We start from the raw sequence: 25,209 nt of genomic DNA on the forward strand, positions 1-25,209 counted from the left end.
GTTTCATGTTGCAAAATGCCGGATGAGTAGGCAAACCCCCCGCAATTCTGTCTGGCCAAATTATACTTTTAGGTTCAGGCCTATACTTTATATTTTAAAAGCTCAAATTATTTTATAATCTCCTGAAAATACATCATCTTGCCATTTGCTTTCAATACTGCACTGCGACCTTTTATAATCTTTCAAAAACATGTTCTCCCGTTGGATAAATGAGAAAATAAATAGTATTCAGTGAAGACCAACTACTGAATTATTTTAAAATATCTTGTTTATAAAAGGTTTTTACTAGTGAGAGGATTTAAGAGTTGCTTGGCTCTTGAAGCCAGCAGAGACTTCTGCGTGCATTGCTTCATTTGTGGGGGAGCACTCTAGCCCCACATGGCAGATGAAAAACTGTGCCTCGGAGGAGTTAAGCAAATTGCTGAGGATGGTACCACAGAGAGTGACTGAGGCGACAGCCAGCATCCAGCCTCCAGAGTTCCACTGTGCTTCCCCAAAGACAGGCGGGCTCTCCTCAAGCACATTTTTACTTTAGGAGCTGCTGAAACTGGGGTGTAGGCCACGGGATCCTCCGTGACCAGCCCCAAGCCCGAGCCTGCGATTCTCTCATCTGCACTCACCAGCTGAGTTCGTGAAGGGTGGGCCTCCATTTTGGTTGAATTACATTATCTCTCACAGAACCATCTGGAAACCCCGTCACCTTAATAATTCAGTGTTGTTTGATGCTGTGAAAGGTGAAAAAGACTTCAATTCTTACTACCAAATTGTGCTGGGGAGTGACAGATAGTCAGTCTCTCAGCAGCACGCACACCCTGTTAGAAAGGGGTATGGTTTTTACTTTCCACTTATTCCTGGCAAATCCTGTGGCTCCCCCTAAGCAAGGATGTCCTCTGAGCACCCTGACCCTCCTGATTCCCGTCCACCGCCCCAGCCTCCGCTGTCGCCTGCCCTCCACCTGGCGCCTCCGTTATGTACTCGTTCCCCAGGTTCAGTCTCGGGTGGCCTCGGTTTTCTCCACGTCTTCTCCCTGGACAGTGGCAACGCTTCCAGAACCCCAGCTGCTCTAACACCAGGCCCAGCTCCTCCAACCCAAGCGTCTCTACCCAACTGTGGGATCTGTCCGCACCTCCAGATGGGGAGGCCCACGTCTCCGTGTCACCTGAGGGCGGGTGTGTTTAGAAGCATGCTTTTGCATCTCCACCACTGGAGACACAGGGACATGGGGTGTGTACGTCTTGTGAAAACTCAAACATGGGCCTCACCTTTTGGTTTTATGGATATGAACCACGTCCCTGCAGTCATCGGAGGAGAATGCTGGTAGCGGCTGGCCCTAGGCTGAGTGTTTGACCGGGAATACCCACACACTTCTCTCAACTAACCCGTGAGGTTGGCATGTTCAGTACCTGGGGAGAAAGTGGGGTAACAATGACAGGACTAAAGCCCACAGCCTGGGGCCTGGCACCTGGCAAGTGCCCTCTGGGTGTTGGTGGAGTTCTTACTTGGATGACTTTAATCATTACAGAGGCTCCCTAAGGCCACACAGCTGGTAGGGGCTCTGGCCCGGTCTCATCTCACTCCAGAGCCCCAGGTGAGTGCAAGGCAGAACCTCTATGTTTCTGTCTCAGATTCTTCTCATTGCTTTGTTTTTCTCAAAACATTTCATTTTATCAGTGATGAATACTAAAATTAGATTGTTTATTTTCTTTTTGTTGAAACTATATGTATTGATTTTTTGTCTTTGGAGTTGTCATAAAACACCTGTGGTCAAATCCAGGCCCTTCCAGTTACCAGCAATGTGACCCTCTGCACGCTAATCACCTCCCTGATGACTCAGTTTCCCCATCTGTAAAGGAGAAGCAATGGAAGTACTGGGCAGTTTAAATAACATAAATGTTGCAGAACACTTGGTACATGGCCAGACATGCAGTAGGTATTCCATAAAGGAAGCTATTTGTATTTCTTGTTTCAAATTCTATTCCATGGTGAACGTTTGTTTACTGTCTCAGATGTGATGTGAGATTCCATTTTGAATAGCTTTCAGGAATGTGACACGAAATTATCTTCCTTCCTCCATCAGCTAAAAACTACTGTATAAATGTTTCAAGTTCTGCTCCCCCTACTCTTACCAATGATAAACATGCCCCTAGGTTTCCCCTACAGCCGCCCCAGCCCCTCGCTCTACATCCCCCTCTCCCCACCGCCACCTTCCGCCCCTGCTCTGCTCTGCTGGTCCTTCCACCCCTGCCCTGCTGCTCCCACCGCCCCTGCTCTGCCCCGCTGCTCCTACCGCCCCTGCCCTGCTGCTCCCACCGCCCCTGCTCTGCCCCGCTGCTCCTTCCGCCCCTGCCCCGCGGCTCCTTCCGCCCCTACCGCTCTGCTCCTTCCACCCCTGCTCTGCTGCTCTGGGCTTTCCCCGAGGCTTTGCTGCCCACACTCTTCTTGCTCGTCAGACCCACCAAGGTTGCAGAGAAAGACAGACAGCAGCAGATGGCTAGGAAACGAATACTCAACAATAGGGTGATTTCAGAACTAAATTCCAAAGAATTCAGCCTACAGAGCAAAAACTCACTCAAAAAACCAAAAAGATGGAGATCTGTCTACATCAACGCCTGTTCTGATGAAGTTATTGAATTTCAAAAAAAAAAAAAAAAAAAAGGAACATTTTAGGTACCAAGCCAGGTGCTTGAAAGGAAGACGGTCACCACGCTGGCCCTGGATTCGTGAACAGTAGCTCTCACGCTCTCGAAATCGTGTCTACAATTTTGTGCCCACCGTGATTTTCTGCAAGCACAAAGACAGCAGCGGTCAGGCGTTTTCAGTGTTGGACGGCCCCAAGGAGTTGTCCTTTAAAATCCTTCTTGCTGGTGTGATCCAGCCACGAATGAGAACAACCTGAATGAAGAGGTCAGAAACAGGAAGTGCGTCAAAATAGATTGAACTACAGAAAAACAACTGAAGCCATTTAAATATAGAACTAAGATAAAAAATGTCGATCATAGGAAATGTATTGGAAACGTGTACACAACCTGAGCTTAGGGAAGAGGGGATAAAAGAACGTCCACAGATGCTGATTTTCCGATTCGGAACCAGGGGCCCTAAGTGTGACCTAAACCTGAACCACGGGTTTTAAAAAGTTCCATCTTCTTCACATTTTTGTTAATATTTTGACGAACTTTAGAGCTGTATTTTGGGAGCTCTCATTTCTTTTGTAATTGAAAATGTGTCTGAACTCTGACAGTTCTCCTTTATTTATAGTCCAGGTCCCTGTTTTATTGGTCAAATTCATTTAAAATTAAATTCTGTACTTCGTTATATTTTAGCATTTATGGTATAATCACATTTTTAAATGTGTTTTTCCTTCTTTTATTCTTTCCCATTCATGGAGAGGTTTGTGATAATGCTTATTGAACATTGGCATTAGTGTTTTCTGGGTGGTAAAATTGGGATAATTTAATTTTGCTTTGTTTATGGTTTTGAGTTTTATCCCTAATTACAAAGTTATTAGTTTAAAATTTAAATATGAAAACTTTAAAAATAAATTTTCAAAATGAAGTCATCAGGATGTGGGGCCTGGTGGAGGCTGGGGTGACTGACACCCCCCAGTTGACGGTGGTGGGTGGGAATAAGGTGTGGGAAGATGGGCTTATTCCAAGGGGAGGGGGGCTTGGCGTTGGCTTGAGAGGGATCTGCCTGTGGGCATCCTGTGCCGACAGCCACTCGCCATGCAGAGTGGAGGCTGAAGAAAGGAGCTCGCTGCAAAGAGGCCAGTGGAGTACAAAGAAGTACTAACTGCAGGGCACCGAGCCCTGCGCAGGAAAGAGCGGGTTGTCTGGGAGGCAGGAGGAACTCTGTCCCCGAAGTCATGGGAGGTGCCCAGGCCTTGAGAGGAAGCAGCAGGAATCTCTGTGGGGCGTCCCCGAGCTCCAGTGAAGCCTCAGCCCTGTGTGGGCAGAAGTTGGGGGAACATCTGGAAAGCGTGACCAAGGGGACGCCTGCAGGAGCTGCCGGAAGCAGTATGGCAGGGACAGGGTCAGAGGGAGGAGGCTGCAGGGTCCAGGAGAGGTTTCAGAAGCAGAAGAGGCTGGAGCTTGCCTATGCTCTGGGAGAGGACAAACCCCAGGAGAAAGGAACACACAGGAAAAGGGGGGTAACTGGAGGTGTCCCGTCGGAGGGAAGAGGCTTTGGGGTCCCTGCACTGAAGCAGGACAGGCCGGGCCTCTGAGGGCCAGGAGGAGGGGGCTGGTGGGTGGGGGGCTGCAGCGGGCTCTCGGAACCCACTTTGGCTGCTCCACCATTCAACACAGGGACTGCCGAGAGTGGCGGGCCGTGTTTCAACAAGAACGGAGTCGGGTGCTGAAGGGTTAGAAGAGCCCCTCAGTCAAATTGGAGAAGAAGGGAATTGAGATGACACAGCTTTGAAGGCACACAGGAAATGTGCGCTACCTGTCAGGCAAATGAGTTAATAAATACACAAATGGGTTAATGCAAATGGGAGATAGAAGTAGGACTTCTTTTTAGTGGCCACTACAATACGGATTTTTAATTTCACCTTTCTGCGTCTAGTAATTTTTGCATATTTTAGTAACTGTGGCATTCTGTTACATACAACAGGTGGTTACAGGCATTGTCTTCGTAGAGAGCAAAATAAAACTCTAAGACCAATACAACAATATATGTTTAACAAAGAGGAAAGAGCCTAAAGTCTAAATGCGAGACTTTGGGGCCCCTGTGGGCCAGTGGGAAAGAACAGGCCTCTTGTTTGTAGGTGTCCATGTGCTTCAGACACCATGTCTTGGTTTCTTGGTCAGCCCATTTTCTACCGAGCTTGAGACCTCCGTTCTGGGCCTGAGGCTGAAGGACTGTTCGTTTATTTCATTTATTTATTGGCTCTTTCTCTTCCTTGCCACGCAGGAGGATGAGTAAAAACAGAGTGAGATACTTCGGAGCAACCTCGTGAGTTAAGAGCTTGTGACCTTTCTCAGAGACGCTGGCTCCATCTTAATTTAATTAATGCAGAAATGAAGACTCGAACATTTGAGAATCTTTAAAAATCATATTTTAGCCAAAAGATTTATCTCACAGAAGATAATTTCCAACACAGCCAAAAGCAGCAAATATTTGCTAGTTCTATAATGTTTTGTGTGAATTTGATACTTGGCATATTTTCTGGTGTGTATTCGTCTCCAGGACATCTGTGCATGGCAGTTAGTCACGGAATTTAAGTTCAGTGTGGCATGCATCCTAGCGGGTGGGAAGCCAGAAAGTAAAATGTGCAACCACCCCAAGAGAAATGCTTATAGCCAGCGAGCAAAGCATGAGTTTTCATCATGTTCTAGGCAATTTTAGGTGAATTTATCTTTAGATGGAGATTTCCTTTTTCTGATGTCTGTTCTTTCTTCAAAATTCACAGATTGCTCTTGATAAAGAGTGTTGAGTTGCCCTACACAGAGATGGAAAGGGGCTTTATAAATATGATGGTAATACACAATAAATTAAATTCATCTCTAAAGGCAGAAGTAAAATGCCTTGCCTTGTATCATAAATATCATTGATACTGACAAAATACAATGTCTCTAACAGTATATATCACACTCTCATTCATTCATTTATTCAACAAACATTTATTAATCACCTACTGTATATCAGACTTCTTGATAGATGTGGAAAAATTATCCTCTTAAAGCAAACCAAGACAAAACAACTAGACCCATGTAATTTGGAAATTGGTTATTTGGGTAGATTTTTGGTTTCTAAACAAGAATTAAGTCCTTCTTTACATTGTTGGTAAAGATTTAGTCAGGATCTCAAAATAGTGATTTTTTTGTAACTGATAGAAAATATAGACATTGGGTTTCCACGTCACACATAGGAAGAAATTATAGGAAGTCTTTGTTTTTGGAGGAAGCCATCACTGCTTCCTAACACCCAGCAGTAATAAGACCTGGGTCACACCCTGAAGCTGTCGCATCCACAGAGCTGAGGGCTCCCAAGCATGAGACACAGGCCAGCAAAAGCCATGTGGTCAACTCTAAATACCCAATGACACAGGTTCCTTTTGTTTTGGTTTTGGTTTTTCATTCTTTTTTGGGGCCTCTCGTCCCAGGTAGATATTCTATGTCCTTCTGGTATACATTTTAATCTGACTTCCACTGAAGCAGGGACAGGACAAGTGACCCCTTCAACTTGAAGCACCTCCTGCTGAGAGGTCCTGGAGCACAGTGGGTGCCGAGGGCTGGTTCCCTGGGCAGAGAAGTTGGGGCTTAGCTATGTCCGTTGCTGGCACTCGGTGAGGGAGCCCTGGGAAGGTTGTGGGTAAAAGTGGATTATCCTCTCCCCGGTGCCAGTGCCAGGCCCAAACGTGGGCAACAACAAATAAACACACACTGCACAGGTTCTAATGCTTCAGTCCCCTGAAACGCCTGGGGTGTGCATTTGTCAACTGGATAAAAACAGCACATGCTCTGTTAGGGCTGTGTTAGTCCGTTTTCATGCTGCTGATAAAGACATACCTGGGACTAAGAAAAAAAAGATGTTTAATTGGACTTAACAGTTCCACATGGCCGGGGAAGTCTCATAATCATGGCGGGAGGTGAAAGGCACTTCTTACATGGTAGAAGCAAGAGAAAAACTAGGAAGGAGCAAAAGTAGAAACCCCTGATAAAACCATCAGATCTTCTGAGACTTATTAACTATAACAAGAACAGTATGGGGGAAACTGCCCCCATGATTCAAATTATCTCCTACCAGGTCCCTCCCACAACATGTGGAAATTATGGGAGTTCAATTCAAGATGAGATTTGGGTGCGGACACAGAACCAAACAATACCATTCTTTCCCTGGCCCCTCCAAATCTCATGTCCTCACATTTCAAAACCAATCATGCCTTCCCAACAGTCAGTCCCCCAAAGTCTTAACTCATTTCAGCATTAACCCAAAATCCACCATGCAAAGTCTCATGTGAGAGAAGGCAAGTCCCTTCCACTTATGAGTCTGTAAAATCCAAAGCAAGCTAGTTCCTTCCTAGATACAATTGGGGTAAATGTATTGGGTAAACACAGCAGTTCCAAAGGGGAGAAATTGGCCAAAACAAAGGGGTTCAGGGCCCATGCAAGTCTGAAATCCAGTGGGACAGTCAAATTTTAAAGTTCCAAAATGATCTCCTTTGACTCCAGGTCTCACATACAGGTCATGCTGATGCAAGAGGGAGGTTCCCATGGTCTTGGGCAGCTCTGCCCCTGTGGCTTTGCAGGATACAGCCTCCTTCCAGCTGCTTTCATGGTCTGGCATTGAGTGACTGTGGCTTTTCCAGGCTCACAGTGCAAGCTGCCAGTGGATCTACCATTCTGGGGTTGGAAGATGGTGGCCCTCTTCTCACTGCTCCACCAGGAAGTGCCCCAGTAGGGACTCTGTGTGGGGGCTCTGGCCCCACATCTCCCTTCTGCACTGCCCTGGCAGAGGTTCTCCATGAGGGCCCCGCCCCTACAGCAACGTTTTGCATGGGCATCCAGGCATTTCCATACATCTTCTGAAATCCAGGTGGAGGTTCCCAAACCTCAATTCTTGACTTCTGTGCACCTGCAGGCTCAACACCATGTGGAAGCTGCCAAGGCTTGGGGCTTCTATCCTCTGAAGCCACGGCCCAAGCTGTCCATTGGCCCCTTTCAGCCATGGCTGGAGCAGCTGGGACACAGGGCATCAAGTCCCTAGGCTGCACACAGCTCAGTGCCCACAAAACCATTTTTTCCTCTTAGATCTCTGGGTCTGTGATGGAAGTGGCTGCCGCAAAGGTCTCTGACCTGCCCTGGAGACATTTTCCCTATTGTCTTGAAGATTAACATTAGACTTCTGGTTATTTATACAAGTATCACAGCTGGCTTGAATTTCTCCTCAGAAAATGGGATTTTCTTTTCTATCACATTGTCAGGCTGCAAATTTTCTGAACTTTTATGCTCTGTTTCCCTTTTAAAACTGAACGCATTTACTACAGTAACCGAAACAGCATGGTACTGGTACCAAAACAGATATATAGACCAATGGAGCAGAATAGAGCCCTTGGAAACAATACCACACATCTACAACCATCTGATCTTTGACAAACTTGACAAAAGCAAAAAGTGGGGAAAGGATTCCCTATTTAATAAATGGTGCTGGGAAAACTGGCTAGCCATATGTAGAAAGCTGAAACTGGATCCCTTCCTTACACCTTACACAAAAATTAATTCAAGATGGATTAAAGACTTACATGTTAGACCTAAAACCATAAAAACCCTAGAAGAAAACCTAGGAAATACCATTCAGGACACAGCCATGGGCAAGGACTTCATGACTAAAACACCAAAAGAAATCACAACAAAAGCCAAAATTGACAAATGGGATCTAATTAAACTAAAGAGCTTCTGCACAGCAAAAGAAACTACTATCAGAGTGAATAGGCAACCTACAGAATAGAAGAAAACTTTTGCAATCTACCTATCTGACAAAGGACTAATGTCCAGAATCTACAAAGAACTTAAACAAATTTACAAGAAAAAAATCAAACAACCCCATCAAAAAGTGGGCAAAGGATATGAACAGACACTTCTCAAAAGAAGACATTTATGCAGCCAACAGACACATGAAAAAATGCTCATCATCACTGGCCATCAGAGAAATGCAAATCAAAACCACAATGAGATGCCATCTCACACCAGCCAGAATGGCGATCATTAAAAAGTCAGGAAACAACAGGTGCTGGAGAGGATGTGGAGAAATAGGAACGCTTTTACACTGTTGGTGGGACTGTAAACTAGTTCAACCATTGTGGAAGACAGTGTGGCAATTGCTCAAGGATCTAGAACTAGAAATGCCATTTGACCCAGTCATCCCATTACTGGGCATATACCCAAAGGATTATAAATCATGCTGCTCTAAAGACACATGCATACGTATGTTTACTGCAGCACTATTCACAACAGTAAAGACTTGGAACCAACCCAAATGTCCATCAGTGATAGACTGGATTAAGAAAATGTGGCACATATACACCATGGAATACTATGCAGCCATAAAAAGGATGAGTTCATGTCCTTTGTAGGGACATGGATGAAGCTAGAAACCATCATTCTGAGCAAACTGTCACAAGGACAGAAAACCAAACACCACATGTTCTCACTCATAGGTGAGAACTGAACAGTGAGAACACTTGGACACAGGGTGGGGAATATCACACACTGGGGCCTGTCATGGAGTGGGGGGAGGGAGGAGGGATAGCATTAAGAGAAATACCTAATGTAAATGACGAGTTAATGGGTGCAGCACACCAACATGGCACATGTATACATATGTAACGAACCTGCATGTTGTGCACATGTACCCTAGAACTTAAACTATAATAAAAAAAATTACAAATAAAATAAAATAAAATGATAGATTAAAAAAAACCTGAATGCCTTTAAAAGCACCCAAGTCACCTCTTGAATGCTTTGCTGCTTAGAAATTTCTTCTCCTAGATACCCTACATCAGCTCTCTCAAGTTCAAAGTTCCAGAAATCTCTCAGGCAGGAGCAAAATGCCACCAGTCTCTTTGCTAAAACATAACAAAGGTCACCTTTGCTCCAGTTCCCAACAAGTTCCTCATCTCCATCTGAGACCACCTCAGCCTGGATTTCACTGTCCATATCATTATCAGTATTTTTGTCAAAGCCATTCAACAAGTCTCCAGGAAGTTCCAAACTGTCCCGCATTTTTCTGTCTTCGTCTGAGCCCTCCCAACTGCTCCAACTTCTGCCTGTTACCCAGTTCCAAAGTCACTTACACATTTTCGAGTATCTTTTCAGCAACGCCCCACTCTGCTGGTTCCAATTTACTCTATTAGTCTGTTTTCATGCTGCTGATAAAAACATACCCTAGACTGGGAAGAAAAAGAGGTTTAATTGGACTTACAGTTCCACGTGGCTGGGGAGGCCACAGAATCATGATGAGAGGTGAAAGGCACTTCTTATGTGGCGGCGGCAAGAGAAAATGAGGAAGATGCAAATGTGGAAACCCTTCATAAAACCATCAGCTCTTGTGAGACTTATTCACTACCAGAAGAACGGTATGGGGGAAACCACCCCCATGATGGAATTATCTCCCACTGGGTCCCTCCTGCAACACTTGGGAATTATGGGAATACAATTTAAGATGAGATTTGGATGGGGACACAGAGCCAAACCACATCAGGGCCAAAACTATTTTAAAAGCTATTGTTTGTTGTCAGTCTTACAAAGTGGCTTTGTAAAGTCTGTGGAAACAGTGAAAAGTAATTTTGAATTTTATTGAAAAAAGGTTGGTAGTGATTTTTAACTTGTGCCTGCAAGATGGAAAGCCCTTCCCTAATAGCAGCAAATCAGGGGAGATAAAAGCAGCATCGCTGCTGTCCCGAGTTCGCTCTGCCTACACTGAGGTTTAGGTCCCTCTCCCAGATCTAAGGGCCTTGATGCTAACAGACCTGTCATCTAAAACAGGAATGGGCTCTGCAGCGTTTAGACAAATTCCAAAGAGCAACTCCTTGCAGAGGATCTTTGAATTCTGTCTCTAGTCAATGGCCACAGATGGTGTTTCTCACTAGATTAACCTCCAGCTGACGAGTCCGTAGGTTGGTGTCTTGTGTTCCGTGGCTTCAGTGAGATGTGGGGTGGATCACGCTGAGGAAGAGCCCAGATGTGAAGGCAGCCTGCCTGCCATCCTGCACCGCCTCGCAAGTCCTGTGAGTCTGGGTGAATGCTGAGCCTCACCGGGCATCCCAGGTAGATGGCTGCACCCTCTTTAATCACCTACTGTATTTGATGATAATACCTGATAAAATTAACAGAAACTACTGATGACATAAAATAATATATGTGGAAGTGATGAAAATTATTTCTATGTGGCTAACAAATATTCCTGATATTGACGTTCCTGTCCGTGACACTCACCTATAAGAACTTCCCCCTCCCAGCAACCCGATCCAAACCACAGAGGGTAAAAACATGCCATTTGGGAAATGAGTGTTTTAAGGCAAGCTTATCTTTTCCACCTTTCCAGAGGAGATGTGCCCAGATGATCACACTATTACAATGGTGTGTGATGAGAAAGAAGAGAACCCTTGTCCAAGGCTTCTAGTTATGAGGACATCTGAAAAGGCACTGTTTATCTTACCTGTTATCCCATCAAAATAAAATTAATAAAGAACGCGTATAATATGGATGAATAAACATTAACTTTCTACAAGAGAATTTTACATAATTGGCTTGAAAGGCTCCATCCTGGGACATGCTATTGATGACATTTTCTTTCATCTAAACCCAGCTCTGAATTTCTCCTGATGCTACACTTTTTATTTACTGCTACAATGAGAAAGTTTTATCGTGCTACAATCAGCAAAATTTGGCATTCATGATCTTCTATATTGTCTTATTAACTCTTCCTATTAATTAATACCAGGCAAATTTACGTTCTGGAAGATCTTTCTTCATCAAAGGCCAGTTGTTAAACGTGGAGGCGGCCTTTCAGACGGCATTCTGTCTTTCTGTTTAGTCCGCATCACATTTCTGGAGCACGTGCCTCAGGCAATAAAGTTTTCTCTATGCTTCATAAATATCTCCATATGTGTTAATTTATGCGTTAATTTTATGTGTCTATCTTGTGTATTAATTTTATTTTCTCAGGAAAGTTTCCCGGGATTCACAGGAAACTGACAAGGAAAGGATTCACAGAGAATCGGAGAAAAGCTGAAATATCCCATTGATCTCATTCGCCATCCTTATATTTTTCAAGCTATAAACTGTAATTTCTTCTTAACAAATGCTAAAAGGCAAATGCTCCCTGGAAACAGGGTGGGATCCTGTGTAACTGTGGCCCAGATTTCTCCTGTGGAGACCAGCCCTTAATATTGCTCTGAAGACATTACATAAGTGGTTTTCAAGCTTCCAGAATTAATAGTTCTGGGATATCATTCAACAGAAACAGCTTCTAACCAGGGATCAGGATACCCAGCTCATGCCAGCAGCAGGGGCTCTGTCAACACCAACCCCCTAACTTCTTCAGGGACATTTGAGACCGAAAAACCAACCCTAGCAGTCCATCCAGGCAGTCGCCTGACCAGTTAGGAGATTTTATCTTTCCTTGTTCCCTTTCCCAGATATAAGGGTTAAAATTCTACCAGGAACAGTCGACAATTCCTTTGTGAGGACCAAGCCCAGTCTACTTTTCTTCTACGGCACCCCATTTCCAGAAATTCTCCTCTCTGTTGCCAAAACTAGCAACCTCATGATGCCTTAGGGTGTCCCACAGCCGGCAGGCCCAGCTGGACGTGTCCATCACTGTGGCACCCACTGCGTCCCCACAGAGGTCAGAGACCCTCAGCCCCCCACCCCCCGGTATCACCCTTTATTCCCAAGCCTCTTACCAATGGGGCTGTACCGGACTGGCTGTCCATGCTGAACGGTGCGGAGGGGCTTCTGTACTCGCAGGGACCCTCCCCACTCGTGGGGTTAGTGCTGTTAATAGTGCCAGAGAGAGGCCACGGGGAGCACGTGGGGTGAATGGGGAGGTGGCCACCTGAGCCTGCCACAGCCACCGCTATGTCCACCCCTGTGGTCCGAGAGGGCCGGTCACTCCAGCGTGGCTTCTGCTCTCTCCAGGGTGGTGTCAGAGACTGTTTCAATGCACTGGAAACCTGAAATGAAAGAGGTGCACAGGGCCGGGCGCCGTGGCTCACGCCTGTAATCCCGGCACTTTGGGAGGCCGAGGCAGGCGGATCACGAGGTCAGGAGATCGAGACCATCCTGGCTAACATAGTGAAACCCCGTCTCTACTAAAAATACAAAAAATTAGCCGGGCGTGGTGGCAGAAGCCTGTAGTCCCAGCTACTAGGGAGGCTGAGGCAGGAGAATGGCGTGAACCCGGGAGGCGGAGCTTGCAGTGAGCCCAGATCGCACCACAGAACTCCAGCCTGGGCGACAGAACGAGACTCCATCTCAAAAAAAAGAAAAAAAAAAAGAAAAGAAAAAAAGAGCTGCACAGGGTTGGCCACAGGGGCAGGCTGGAGACACGGCCCTTGCCACCGGGATCAGAAGGTCCCTCACTGTGTGCCGTGGTGATGCCCGGCCAAGCGAGGTGGCAGGGAGGCGGCCCCAGCACGCTGAGGCCATTCCAAGGAGGCTGCTTCTGACCTGTGTCACCTGCTGTGACGTCAGAGCTGGGCCCCTACAGACCACAGCCTGCTTTGCCAGAAAAATTCACTCAAAATTAGGCTTTTTGGACTAAAACTTGTTTTGTTTCTTACTATGATTACTAAGAAAGCCCAGGATACTCACATAGAACCGAAGCGCAGCAATTTCTCCTCTGAGTACACGTTGACATCACTGAAGCCAGGCACTGACCAAGCCTGAGTTCATGCAACACCATCAGCACACAGCCTGGTCTTGGCCTCCTCATGAGTTCTTTGCGAGGCCACGCATCCAGGTACCTGTGTTCCTGCACAGAGGCCTCTAGGTTCGCAGGAGACCCAAAGCAACGGGCCTTAGGGTCACTCAGGAGCAGCTCCTAGCTCCCCACTCAGCCACAGCCCTGCGGGAAACAGCGGAGGTAGAGATGTGGTGGTAAAGCAGAAGTGTGAGAAGCTACAGTCATTTCCCTCAGGGTTGGTAAATTTCGTGCCGGCCACCGTGGCCATAGGCTTAACCCAAATTAATAAAGCCCAGTGTAAAGCGTGCTTAAGATTATACACAAATAAAGTTAAACCCCAACTAAGCCATGAAAAGCTACCGCTAAAATAAAAACAAACTGTGAAAGTGACTTTAGTGTGTTCTGAGCATGATAGCTAAGACCCAGGCTGCGGTCAGCTACCCCATACGCCTCGCCCTGAGCTCAATAAACCGCACTACGCCCTCGCCATGAGCTCAATAAAATGAGCAGTCACCGGCCCGAGTGCCGCCAGCAGCCCCTGGGACTGAGGGCAGCACTTCGCTTCCTCGGAGGAGCCCACTGCGCCATCAACAAACCCCGAAGCCCCCACCGGCTGCTGCTGACCCGGCCACACGCCACCATCTTCAGCAAACCCTACGACGGCCGCAGAGTGAGCACCAGCATTTACACAAAAACGTCAGGTCCAGGGGTAGCTCTGAGGTGGAAAGAAATGGACCACAGAACATTCCACCCACAACAACCTTTACGAAATTAAAGGCCAAAGGAGGATGTGGCAGAAGTTAAGAACAGACAGCGTAACTGAACAGGGCCATGACCACACACACGCCACCCACCAGCCGCCTCAACCACCTCCACAGACAGAAGCTCAGGTGTGGTGGGGGTGAGCCTGACGAGGTGGGCGTCCTGGAGAGCAGGTCCGGGGAAGCCCAGTGCAGCCTCTGCACGGCACCTGCTCACACCCGGGAGACTTCACATTGACTCCAGCACTCTGAACACAAACTAGTCCCAAATCAACAAAACTTAGCAATTATATGTATTTAGACCAAAACATGTATTCACAACAAAAGGTATAAGAGATAGAAATTTATTTAGGTGCTACGGGGCACGTACTGTAAGAGAAAGATGACAGAATAACTTAAAGTACAAAAAAAGCAAAGCTAATCCCTTATACCATTTGCATAATAAATTTGCTAGAATGATTTTATGAAGAGAAATTTAGCTAAAACCTCTAAAAGCAGACAAGTTACTTATGGACAGTTGCAAGAACAAACTCTCCAATGTGGCAAAACGTGAGCAGAACCAAGAGCGGAGAAAAGCCATCCCGACCTGGTGATCCTGCTTATCCAGAAGAGAATCTCAGCTCAACTTTAAATTACCCCAAGAAGTATACATCTTAATGTAAGTTTAAATGTTGATCTAAAGAGGGACAGCTCCTCAGAAACAGGAAGCAACCTTTTATCCAGAGTAATTTATTAAATTTCTGGAGTTGTTTAAAAGTAGCCACCAAATAAGAGCGTGTTCAAGTTAAACACTCAGCAGACCTTAGTTTCAGCTCTCTCTCTAACCTCTCTACATTTTACTGGATTAATCTATTTATAAGTAGAAGAAATACTGTTAACACAGTAACAAAGAGCAAATTCTTCTTGTATAAGCTTGTGTTAGATCACATATCCACTGACAGGTAACAACTGGATAAAACTAAACTAATTGAACGATTGTTTATTCAAATAATTGTGAACCCAACACAGCCATGCACTTAAAAAAGATTTAAAAAGTAAAAAGAGTCGAGCAAATGTGAACCCTGCAAATGACTGCAAAGCTGCGGGCAGGCTGTCACTCTGTCCCCCCGCTCCCCGTCCCCCTGTCACTGTCCTTCGTCCCCCTGTCCCCCATCTCTGTCCCCAGTAGAAGGCCACCAGCCATGGACAGCACATGGCTGGTGCTTCCCACAGCTGCCCAACATCCACACAGAGGAGAGCTCTGGGGAGGGAAGAGCCTCCACCATCCAGAGCAGACAGCATGGGGCAAGGGGGAGTCTCTGGACACTCAGGGAGATGAAAGAGGCCTGCTGGTGAGGCTGCCTCCAGCAACAGCGAGTGAGGAGGTGCTGCCGGGGTGTTGGGGCCGCTATGGGTGCTCTCTGAGTCACATGAGGTTTTGAAGGAAGGGTTTTGAAGGGTTTTGAGGAGGTGAGAAGACACTCAGAGCTTTGTTTTCAGAAGATCCCTCCAGCTGCTGGTAGAGAATGGAGGGAAGTAGGCCTGGGAGTGGGAAGCCCACTGCCTCTGGCCCAAGCTGCAGAGTGGCCATGGGGTTGGAGGGAAGGAAACTGAGCCCCGGTGTCCCAGGAGTCCTTGGAGACTGGCTGGATGGGAGGGGAGGGTGGGAGAATGCTGGAGGAAGACTGACAGCTCAGTCTGGAGACAGGTGAGCAGTGGGTTTGCAGCTGTTCCCTGCAGTGCTACCCACAAGGGTCCCCAGCGGCAGCAAAGCATGACACCAAGGAAGCTCACATTTTGAGAATTTTACTTATAAATATCAAAACCACATGGACTCTGATGATGTCATAATTCACGGTAAACCTCAGCTTTTAAACCAGAGGCTCAGACAATGGTGTGAGTCTCTGACTCACTCAGCAGCTGCAAAGTAAGGGGTGAGCTTGTTTTCCTTGAGCACCTGCTTAGGAGTCCTTTCACAGACTTTTTTTTTTTTGGAGATGGAGTCTCATTGTGTCACCCAGGCTGGAGTGCAGTGGTGCCATCTCAGCTCACTGCAACCTCCACCTCCCAGGTTCAAATAATTCTCCTGTCTCAGCCTCCTAAGTAGCTGGGATAACAGGTATGCACCACCACACCTGGCTGATTTTTGTATTTTTAGTAGAGACTGAGTTTCACCATATTGGTCAGGCTGGTCTTGAACTCCTAACCTCAGGTGATCCACCCGCCTCAGCCTCCCAAAGTGCTGGGATTATAGACATGAGCCACCACGCCCAGCCAGGAGTCCTTTCACAGAAGTTCTGTTTCACAGTAGCACGTGGTATACATTGTGAGGCTAGAAGGAAGAAAGTGCAACGTTTCCCGTATTTTTTGTCCGTTGGAAATGTTACACTAGACACACATCAATTAAGGTGACAGAAAAACTTGTGCAACAGAAAAACAGTGAGCCTTTTTCATTCTCGATCACTGGGAATAGACATCAGTGGGGTTTTGCATATTTCCCTCTCACAGAAATCCTACTGGGCACTTCAGCGTAGCTTACACAGAAAGGCAGGCGCTGCACTCATCACCGAGGACAAAGAGACACTCACAATGGCAGCTGAGCCGCGGGTGGGGTGTGCTGGGCAGAGCATCAGCTCCTGGGCTAGGGAGCGCAGGGGTGCAGGAGTTGATCTGGGATCCCATAGCTTCACTGGAACACTTTGTAAACTGCAAAATTGTATTTTTTGCGAGGTGGAATTTATTTACTCCTTTCCTTTTCTGGGCTTCACTATTCAAATAATTAGTTAAGAGGATCAAAATATGTGTGTGATACTCAGCACATCAGACAATATTCTGCTTCTCATGGGCAAACACGGGGGTGTCAAATTCCTTATTGTTAATAAAAGCAGCTCTGTGGGACCCATTACGCCCCCAAGCCTGAGCACCACGCTCCTGTGTGGCCTTCCCTTGTGGTTGTCGAATGTTGTCGTTGTTTGCCAAATGTTGGAATGCTTCTCTGTAAAAGAGTTTCTGGAGAAAGTACCAAATCCTGAGCCCTGAATTCATCCCTACTCTATTCACATCCTCCTCGCTCCTCAGGACCTGTGAGCCTCAGAGCCACCAGGCAGGGCCTTAGCCTGCATTGTCAACACCACAGCCCCCTACCTAGAGAGTCTCTGGGATGCCACAGGCATGAACAAAATATGGCCGAACGGTTGAGTGAGTGAATTAATACATTTTCATGATTATTTGACTTCAAAATATTTTCTAAGGCTACATGCAGTTACTCCCTCACTGTGGGATTCATCCACCTTCGTAATACTCAACCCCACCCTCCCACACACACAGCAAGGCTTCCTAGGACAGGCTGAGCATCAAGCCTGGGGCTGCCCCATCTCCAGCTTCCCAAGCCCTGAAGCTCAGACATGAATGCTCTGGTCCTGCCCAATGTCTCCCGGGCCCTGATTTGCACCAGTCCCAAACAAAGCCCTGCACCTCCCGGCCCTTCCCCCGGGCAGTTCCCTCTCCCCCATCAGTGGACCTCAGCGCCGCGCCAGACATGCCTGTGGGAGCCCTGTTTGCAGCCAAAAGCAGCCCAACCGTAGGAATCTGAGTTCTTCCTGCCTTGGGTCATCGTTATCGAGCTTTTCTGGGAAATTTGGGATCTTAGTGTCTGGCAAAATTTATATTACTTATTTAAGGTAAGTGTTGCAATTTTCCATTTCATAATCAAGTAAAAGCTAGACATATTCTTACTAGCCATTAAGAGAACCACAAATGATTTGCTAATTTTTTTCAAAGAAATATTTTTATTTCATGTGTTGGCACAAAATGTAATAGTTATTTCTGGGTTTGGAGCTTTTCCTGAATAAGAATTCTGGATTTAAAATGTTGAAGACTATTTCAATTTTAAAACTAAAAGAAAATATGCAGAACACTATGAAAAGTTTAATACTGCATAACTTAATGTTATTAAAATGTGTAAAACTTGCAGCATATTAAACTATAAGAGAAACCCAAACTCAAAAAAAGCTACACAAAAGTGGCTACAACTAAAATGGACCTAACATAACTCAAAAATTTCTACTTCTGGCCATAAAACAGTAGATATGGTCTCTGAAACCCCAATGTGGCCCTGATAACAGTCAGTGTGGAGTTGTTCGCATACCAAGAGGAATTCAGCAAAGGGAGGACAGAAAAGCCATCACACTGGTCACCCACTGTGGGCCTCCTGAAATTCTCACCCTGTCTCTGCAGACCTGAAGCACAGATGAGAAAACTGAGTTTCCAGAGAGCTGAATGATTTGGAGTCACACAGACCTACAGCGCGTGTCCCAACCCTGTGCCTCTCATTACATAATAGTGCCTGCCTTGTACAAACATTCACTTTCATTCGTGCACGAATGATTTTTTAAGGAAAAGGTTGTAACAGCTGCCTAAGAGTCAGGGACCAAAGTTAAGGATCCTGACCCCTCACCGACTTGCTTTAAGACCTTATACCATTCACTCGGCCTCTACGCCTCCTCTTAGGGCCTTTGCTTGCAGAAGACAGTAATTCCACTGACCTGCACCAGCTCATTTGTTGTTAGAGTTAAGTAAGAACATAAAGTAGCGAGATAGGTTGTTTTTCTTTTTATATATGACTGATGCTTCAAATATAATTTCATTTCATCTGGAATATATTTTGATAGCAATTTTTCTTTACATCATTTTACTGTTAAACACAATAAACAAATAGGATATTGAGACAGAAAAGTTACAAAGATTCTAAACCAATGACTGATGATCTCTGGTATCAAATTTCCTATTAGTTTTGAAGGCCTGGCTGGAAACCCCCTTTTGCTCCATTTTTATTTCTGACATTGACCCTGCCCCAACCCTGCATAAACCTAGGAGGAGATAATCATGGCCCCGTGTGATCCTGGGGGAGATAATCACGGCCCCATGTGAACCCGGGGGGAGACAATCGTGACACCGTGTGATCCTGGGGGAGATAATCATGGCCCCGTGTGATCCCAGGGGAGATAATCATGGCCCCGTGTGATCCTGGGGGGAGATAATCATGGCCCCGTGTGATCCCGGGGGGAGACAATCATGACACCGTGTGATCCGGGGGGAGATAATCATGACACCATGTGATCCTGGGGGAGATAATCATGACACCGTGTGATCCTGGGGGAGATAATCATGACACCGCGTGATCCTGGGGGAGATAATCATGGCCCCGTGTGATCCTGGGGGGAGATAATCACGACACCGTGTGATCCTGGGGGAGATAATCATGGCCCCGTGTGATCCTGGGGAAGATAATCATGACACCGCGTGATCCTGGGGGAGGCAATCATGACACCGTGTGATCCTGGGGGGAGATAATCATGACACCGCACGATCCTGGGGGAGGCAATCGTGACACCGTGTGATCCTGGGGGGAGATAATCATGACACCGCACGATCCTGGGGGAGGCAATCGTGACACCGTGTGATCCTGGGGGGAGATAATCATGGCCCCGTGTGATCCTGGGGGGAGATAATCATGGCCCCGTGTGATCCTGGGGGAGATAATCATGGCCCCGTGTGATCCTGGGGGAGATAATCATGGCCCCGTGTGATCCTGGGGGGAGATAATCATGGCCCCGTGTGATCCTGGGGGGAGATAATCATGGCCCCGTGTGATCCTGGGGGAGATAATCATGGCCCCGTGTGATCCTGGGGGAGATAATCATGGCCCCGTGTGATCCCGGGGGGAGATAATCATGACACCGTGTGATCCCGGGGGGAGATAATCGTAACACCGTGTGATCCTGGGGGGAGACAATCGTGACACCGTGTGATCCTGGGGGGAGATAATCGTGACACCGTGTGATCCTGGGGGGAGACAATCGTGACACCGTGTGATCCTGGGGGAGATAATCACGACACCGTGTGATCCCGGGGGGAGACAATCGTGACACCGTGTGATCCTGGGGGAGATAATCATGACACCGTGTGATCCTAGGGGGAGATAATCACGACACCGTGTGATCCTGGGGGAGACAATCATGGCCCCGTGTGATCCTGGGGGGAGATAATCACGACAACGTGTGATCCTGGGGGGAGATAATCATGACACCGCGTGATCCTGGGGGAGGCAATCGTGACACCGTGTGATCCTGGGGGGAGATAATCATGACACCGTGTGATCCTGGGGGAGATAATCATGGCCCCGTGTGATCCTGGGGGAGACAATCGTGACACCGTGTGATCCTGGGGGGAGATAATCATGACACCGTGTGATCCTGGGGGGAGATAATCACGACACCGTGTGATCCCGGGGGGAGACAATCGTGACACCGTGTGATCCTGGGGGAGATAATCGTGACACCGTGTGATCCCGGGGGAAGATAATCATGACACCGTGTGATCCTGGGGGAGATAATCATGGCCCCGTGTGATCCTGGGGGAGATAATCATGGCCCCGTGTGATCCTGGGGGAGACAATCGTGACACCGTGTGATCCTGGGGGAGATAATCATGACACCGTGTGATCCTGGGGGGAGATAATCACGACACCGTGTGATCCTGGGGGAGACAATCATGGCCCTGTGTGATCCTGGGGGGAGATAATCACGACACCGTGTGATCCTGGGGGGAGATAATCATGACACCGTGTGATCCTGGGGGAGGCAATCGTGACACCATGTGATCCTGGGGGGAGATAATCATGACACCGTGTGATCCTGGGGGAGGCAATTGTGACACCGTGTGATCCCGGGAAGAGATAATCCTGACACCGTGTGATCCTGGGGGGAGATAATCATGGCCCCGTGTGATCCTGGGGGGAGATAATCACGACACCGTGTGATCCTGGGGGGAGATAATCATGACACCGCGTGATCCTGGGGGAGACAATCGTGGCACCGTGTGATCCTGGGGGGAGATAATAATGACACCGCATGATCCTGGGGGAGATAATCATGGCCCCATGTGATCCTGGGGGAGACAATCGTGACACCGTGTGATCATGGGGGGAGTTAATCATGGCCCCGTGTGATCCCGGGGGAGATAATCATGGCCCCGTGTGATCCTGGGGGGAGATAATCATGACACCGCGTGATCCTGGGGGAGGCAATTGTGATACCATGTGATCCCGGGGGGAGATAATCATGACACTGCGTGATCCTGGGGGAGGCAATCGTGACACCATGTGATCCCGGGAAGAGATAATCATGGCCCCGTGTGATCCTGGGGGAGGCAATCGTGACACCGTGTGATCCCGGGAAGAGATAATCATGGCCTCGTGTGATCCTGGGGGAGATAATCATGGCCCTGTGTGATCCTGGGGGAGATAATCATGGCCCTGTGTGATCCTGGGGCAGATAATCATGGCCCCGTGTGATCCTGGGGGGAGATAATCACGACACTGTGTGATCCTGGGGGAGACAATCATGGCCCCGTGTGATCCTGGGGGGAGACAATCATGGCTCTGTGTGATCCTGGGGGAGATAATCATGGCCCCGTGTGATCCTGGGGGAGATAATCGTGACCCCGTGTGATCCTGGGGGAGATAATCATGGCCCCGTGTGATCCTGGGGGGAGATAATCATGACACCGTGTGATCCTGGGGGAGATAATCATGGCCCCGTGTGATCCTGGGGGGAGATAATCACGACACCGTGTGATCCTGGGGGAGACAATCATGGCCCCGTGTGATCCTGGGGGGAGACAATCATGGCCCCATGTGATTCTGGGGGAGATAATCATGGCCCCGTGTGATCCTTGGGGTAGATATTGATGACCCTGTGTAATCGTTGGGGTAGATAATCATGGCCCTGCGTAATCCTAGGGTATATAATCATGGCTCCACCTAACCCTGGGAGGAGATAATCATGATCTGTGTCGTCCTAGGAGGAGATAATCATGGCTGCGCATTGGGACGCCACCTTTTCTCGGCTGGAAGATGTGTCCAGAGCGGACTGAAGTCACTGCTCTTGGTGCATCTGGAATGTCCTTCCAGTGCCTGCTTCTTCCTTTCAATGAGCTCCCTCTGCCATTGGACCCCAATTCTCTCCTCAGCAGCAGCAGCTCAGAAGATGACATGTCTGTTTTTCCTAAAACCGAACCCTGGTGACCAAACCCTTGATCATGGCCTCAGAATCAGAGAAGTGTTTTTCTCCCTCTCTTTCCACCTTCCGCTCTTTGAATTCTCCTCTGTCCACTCCTTTTCCCAGCTTCCCTTGTTTCTCTCCCTCTCTTTCCACCTTCCGCTCCTTTGAATTCTCCTCTGCCCACTCCTCTTCCCATCTCCCCATCTTCCTGTATAATGAATGGGCTTTATGCCTTTGCTTCCCCAAGCCCACTCTGTATTGCCTCCATCTTTCATGATGAACTTTTTCAGGGCAGGTGGTGCATACGGACCTCCCTAACCTCTCCTCTACCCCTTTTTCTACAACTCCAGTTCTCAGCATCTGTGCTCAGCAGTCCCTGGGAAACACGCTCTCCTGAGGTGCCATTAACATTCTTATCTCCAGACAGAACAGTCTCTCCTCAAATCCCAATTTTGTTGGCTTCTATGCAAAGAGAAGCAGGAGGTAAAGAGATCTCTTCCCTGGCTCATCCCAGTGGGGAACCTGCGGACTCTGCCAATGAAGAAATGCTGAAGAATTGCAAGAAGGACACTGCTCCAAAGGAGAGGAGAGGAGTACAGATGCAAAAGGAGCTGTGCACAGCGGGAAAGATGGCAGGAGCTGCACAGACACCCATTCCAGCGTCATTCTTGCTGCCTGTAATCAATTCCTGTTCCCTTATTCTGGTGGTCAGTGTTCCTCAACAAATCACGCAGAGCCCCTTCCAACAACTGGGTAATCTTTTTGGCAAAACAGATTCTGTGCTCTCCAGGGAATCTCAATCCGTGATATGAGATGCCATCTTGAATTCAAAATGGTGACCCTCTCGGAAGACTCTTCTAAGTTAGGTACATTCGATTCTAGCTCTTTTGGATGAAAGTGGGAGAAACACAGCTTAGAGACCAGAGAACATTCTCAGCACCTGATCACATCATTGTAGTCCTAGATGTCCACTCAGAGGTCTTTGCTGAGCACCAACCACTCTTGGAGGAGAACTGGTTGGAAACCAGGATGTAGATGCACAAATGTGCTCTGCCCTGACTCAGGTTGGAGCCCCCATCAGAGCTGTCTCCCTTTCCAGGAGAGTCTGCCTATCGCAGACACTCTTAGTTCCCTGGACTGTGTCTTTTTTGACGAGCTCTGGTGTGAGCTACAGTGACAATGGACATTCCTATCACTCTTGACGGCATCCTACCTCAAGTAAACACTGTGTTTCTCACATTTTCTAAACCTACAGGTGGAGGCAGCCCAGAATTATGGGCAATTAAAGGCATGGAGGGTGAGGGAGTGGGAGGTGGGCTGATGAATAAATGCCTCAGACTCCTTCAGATGAACATTTCTTCCTGGTTCCTCAACAGGATCCTGGGAAAATTGAGCTTCAGTTGCCCACAGCAGTAACCAACTCAATAATGTACACTTTAAATCTCTCTTGTAGGTTCCCTGCTCCCGGGTTCAGCTTCCTGGGGTCACCTCCAAAAAAAAAATGACTTGACCTCAAGCTCAGATCCAATGCTCTGCTTTAAGACAAAGCCCAATGAAAGTTTTCTTCATAGTTAGAGAATAAACACAACGAAACTAATTGTATTATTATCAAGGCTATAATTATCATACTTTCATCAACATGAAACCATGATCATCCAGGCCCGAGAGAGCACTCCCACACAGATGCTCATGGGCCTTATGGGAAGCCCTCTCCCCTGCAGCTGGGCTCGGACCCTCACTCTCCACCTCCCCCTAGCCCTCAGCCCTAGGGCAGGCCATCCTTTTTCCAGTAACACAGTTTTGTTTTGTTTTGTTTTTTTCCCGAGTCAGCTACAATGGAGCATATTTAAGTTTTGAAAGTGCATTCCATTGGAAAGTTACACCCAGGACATTTTAAGATTTGGGTGTTTCTTAAACTCTTTAGTGTCCCATTCAGAGGTTATTGCATGGGAGTTGCCTTTGTGATGGTTGAGCTCATCCACCCTACACTGGTTTATCCTAAGCAAATTCTCCAAGGGTCCCACATTTTGTTCCTTCTTAGAGGCTCCTGTCTGTGCTCCTCCCACCTCTCCCTGGGTCTGGCAAGAGACAGGGGCCTCAAGATGCCTGACTGCCTAAGGTAAGGGGAAAGTGCCGTGCACGCTACCGAGGCCTGGAATGTATCCTTTCCAAACACCCGTGGCCTAGCTTTATTCCTGCTGAAAGTGTAATGAAAGTTTTTATTATAAAGAGGTTATGGTATCTCACTGTGGTTTTGATTTGCATTTCTCTAATGATCAGTGATGTTGAACTTTTTTTCATGTTTGTTGACCATATGTATGTCTTCTTTTGAAAAGTGTCTGTTCATGGCCTTTGCCCACTTTTTAATGTGGTTACTTTTAGCTTATAAGTTTTTTATAGATTCTGAATATTAGACCTTTATCAGACATGGTCTGCAAAAATTTTCTCCCATTCTGTAGGTTGTCTGTCTACTTTGTTGATAGTTTGTTTTGTCATGCAGAAGCTCTTTAGTTTAACTAGGTCCCATTTGTCAATTTTTGTTTTTGTTGGAGTTGCTTTTGGCATGTTTGTCATGAAATCTTTGCCAGGGACTTTGTGCAGAATGGTATTTCCTAGGTTATATTCCAGGGTTTTTATAGCTATAGGTTTTATATTTAAGCCTTTAATCTATCTTGAGTTGACTCGCATGAGGCAGGGTGGCTATTTTTATTTTTATTTTTATTTTTTATTATTATTATACTTTAAGTTTTAGGGTACATGTGCACAATGTGCAGGTTAGTTACATATGTATACGTGTGACATGCTGATGCGCTGCACCCACTAACTCGTCATCTAGCATTAGGTATATCTCCCAATGCTATCCCTCCCCCCTCCCCCCACCCCACAACAGTCCCCAGAGTGTGATGTTCCCCTTCCTGTGTCCATGTGTTCTCATTGTTCATTTCCCACCTATGAGTGAGAATATGCAGTGTTTGGCTTTTTGTTCTTGTGATAGTTTA

At 47.2% G+C, this 25,209-nt stretch overlaps 1 long non-coding RNA gene across 1 annotated transcript; it reads right to left on the reverse strand.

Moving 5' to 3' along the window:
* Positions 1–2,517: 2,517 nt before the first annotated feature.
* LOC109027250 (uncharacterized) lies at positions 2,518–9,978 on the reverse strand. Its single transcript, XR_002006371.3, has 3 exons — positions 9,922–9,978; positions 6,510–6,628; positions 2,518–2,892 (listed from the first exon to the last, which is right to left on the reverse strand). It is a non-coding gene; the product is annotated as an uncharacterized lncRNA (long non-coding RNA).
* Positions 9,979–25,209: the final 15,231 nt, after the last annotated feature.

Source organism: Gorilla gorilla, chromosome 5 (genome assembly GCF_029281585.2).
Source record: "Gorilla gorilla gorilla isolate KB3781 chromosome 5, NHGRI_mGorGor1-v2.1_pri, whole genome shotgun sequence".
Lineage (NCBI taxonomy): Eukaryota > Metazoa > Chordata > Mammalia > Primates > Hominidae > Gorilla > Gorilla gorilla.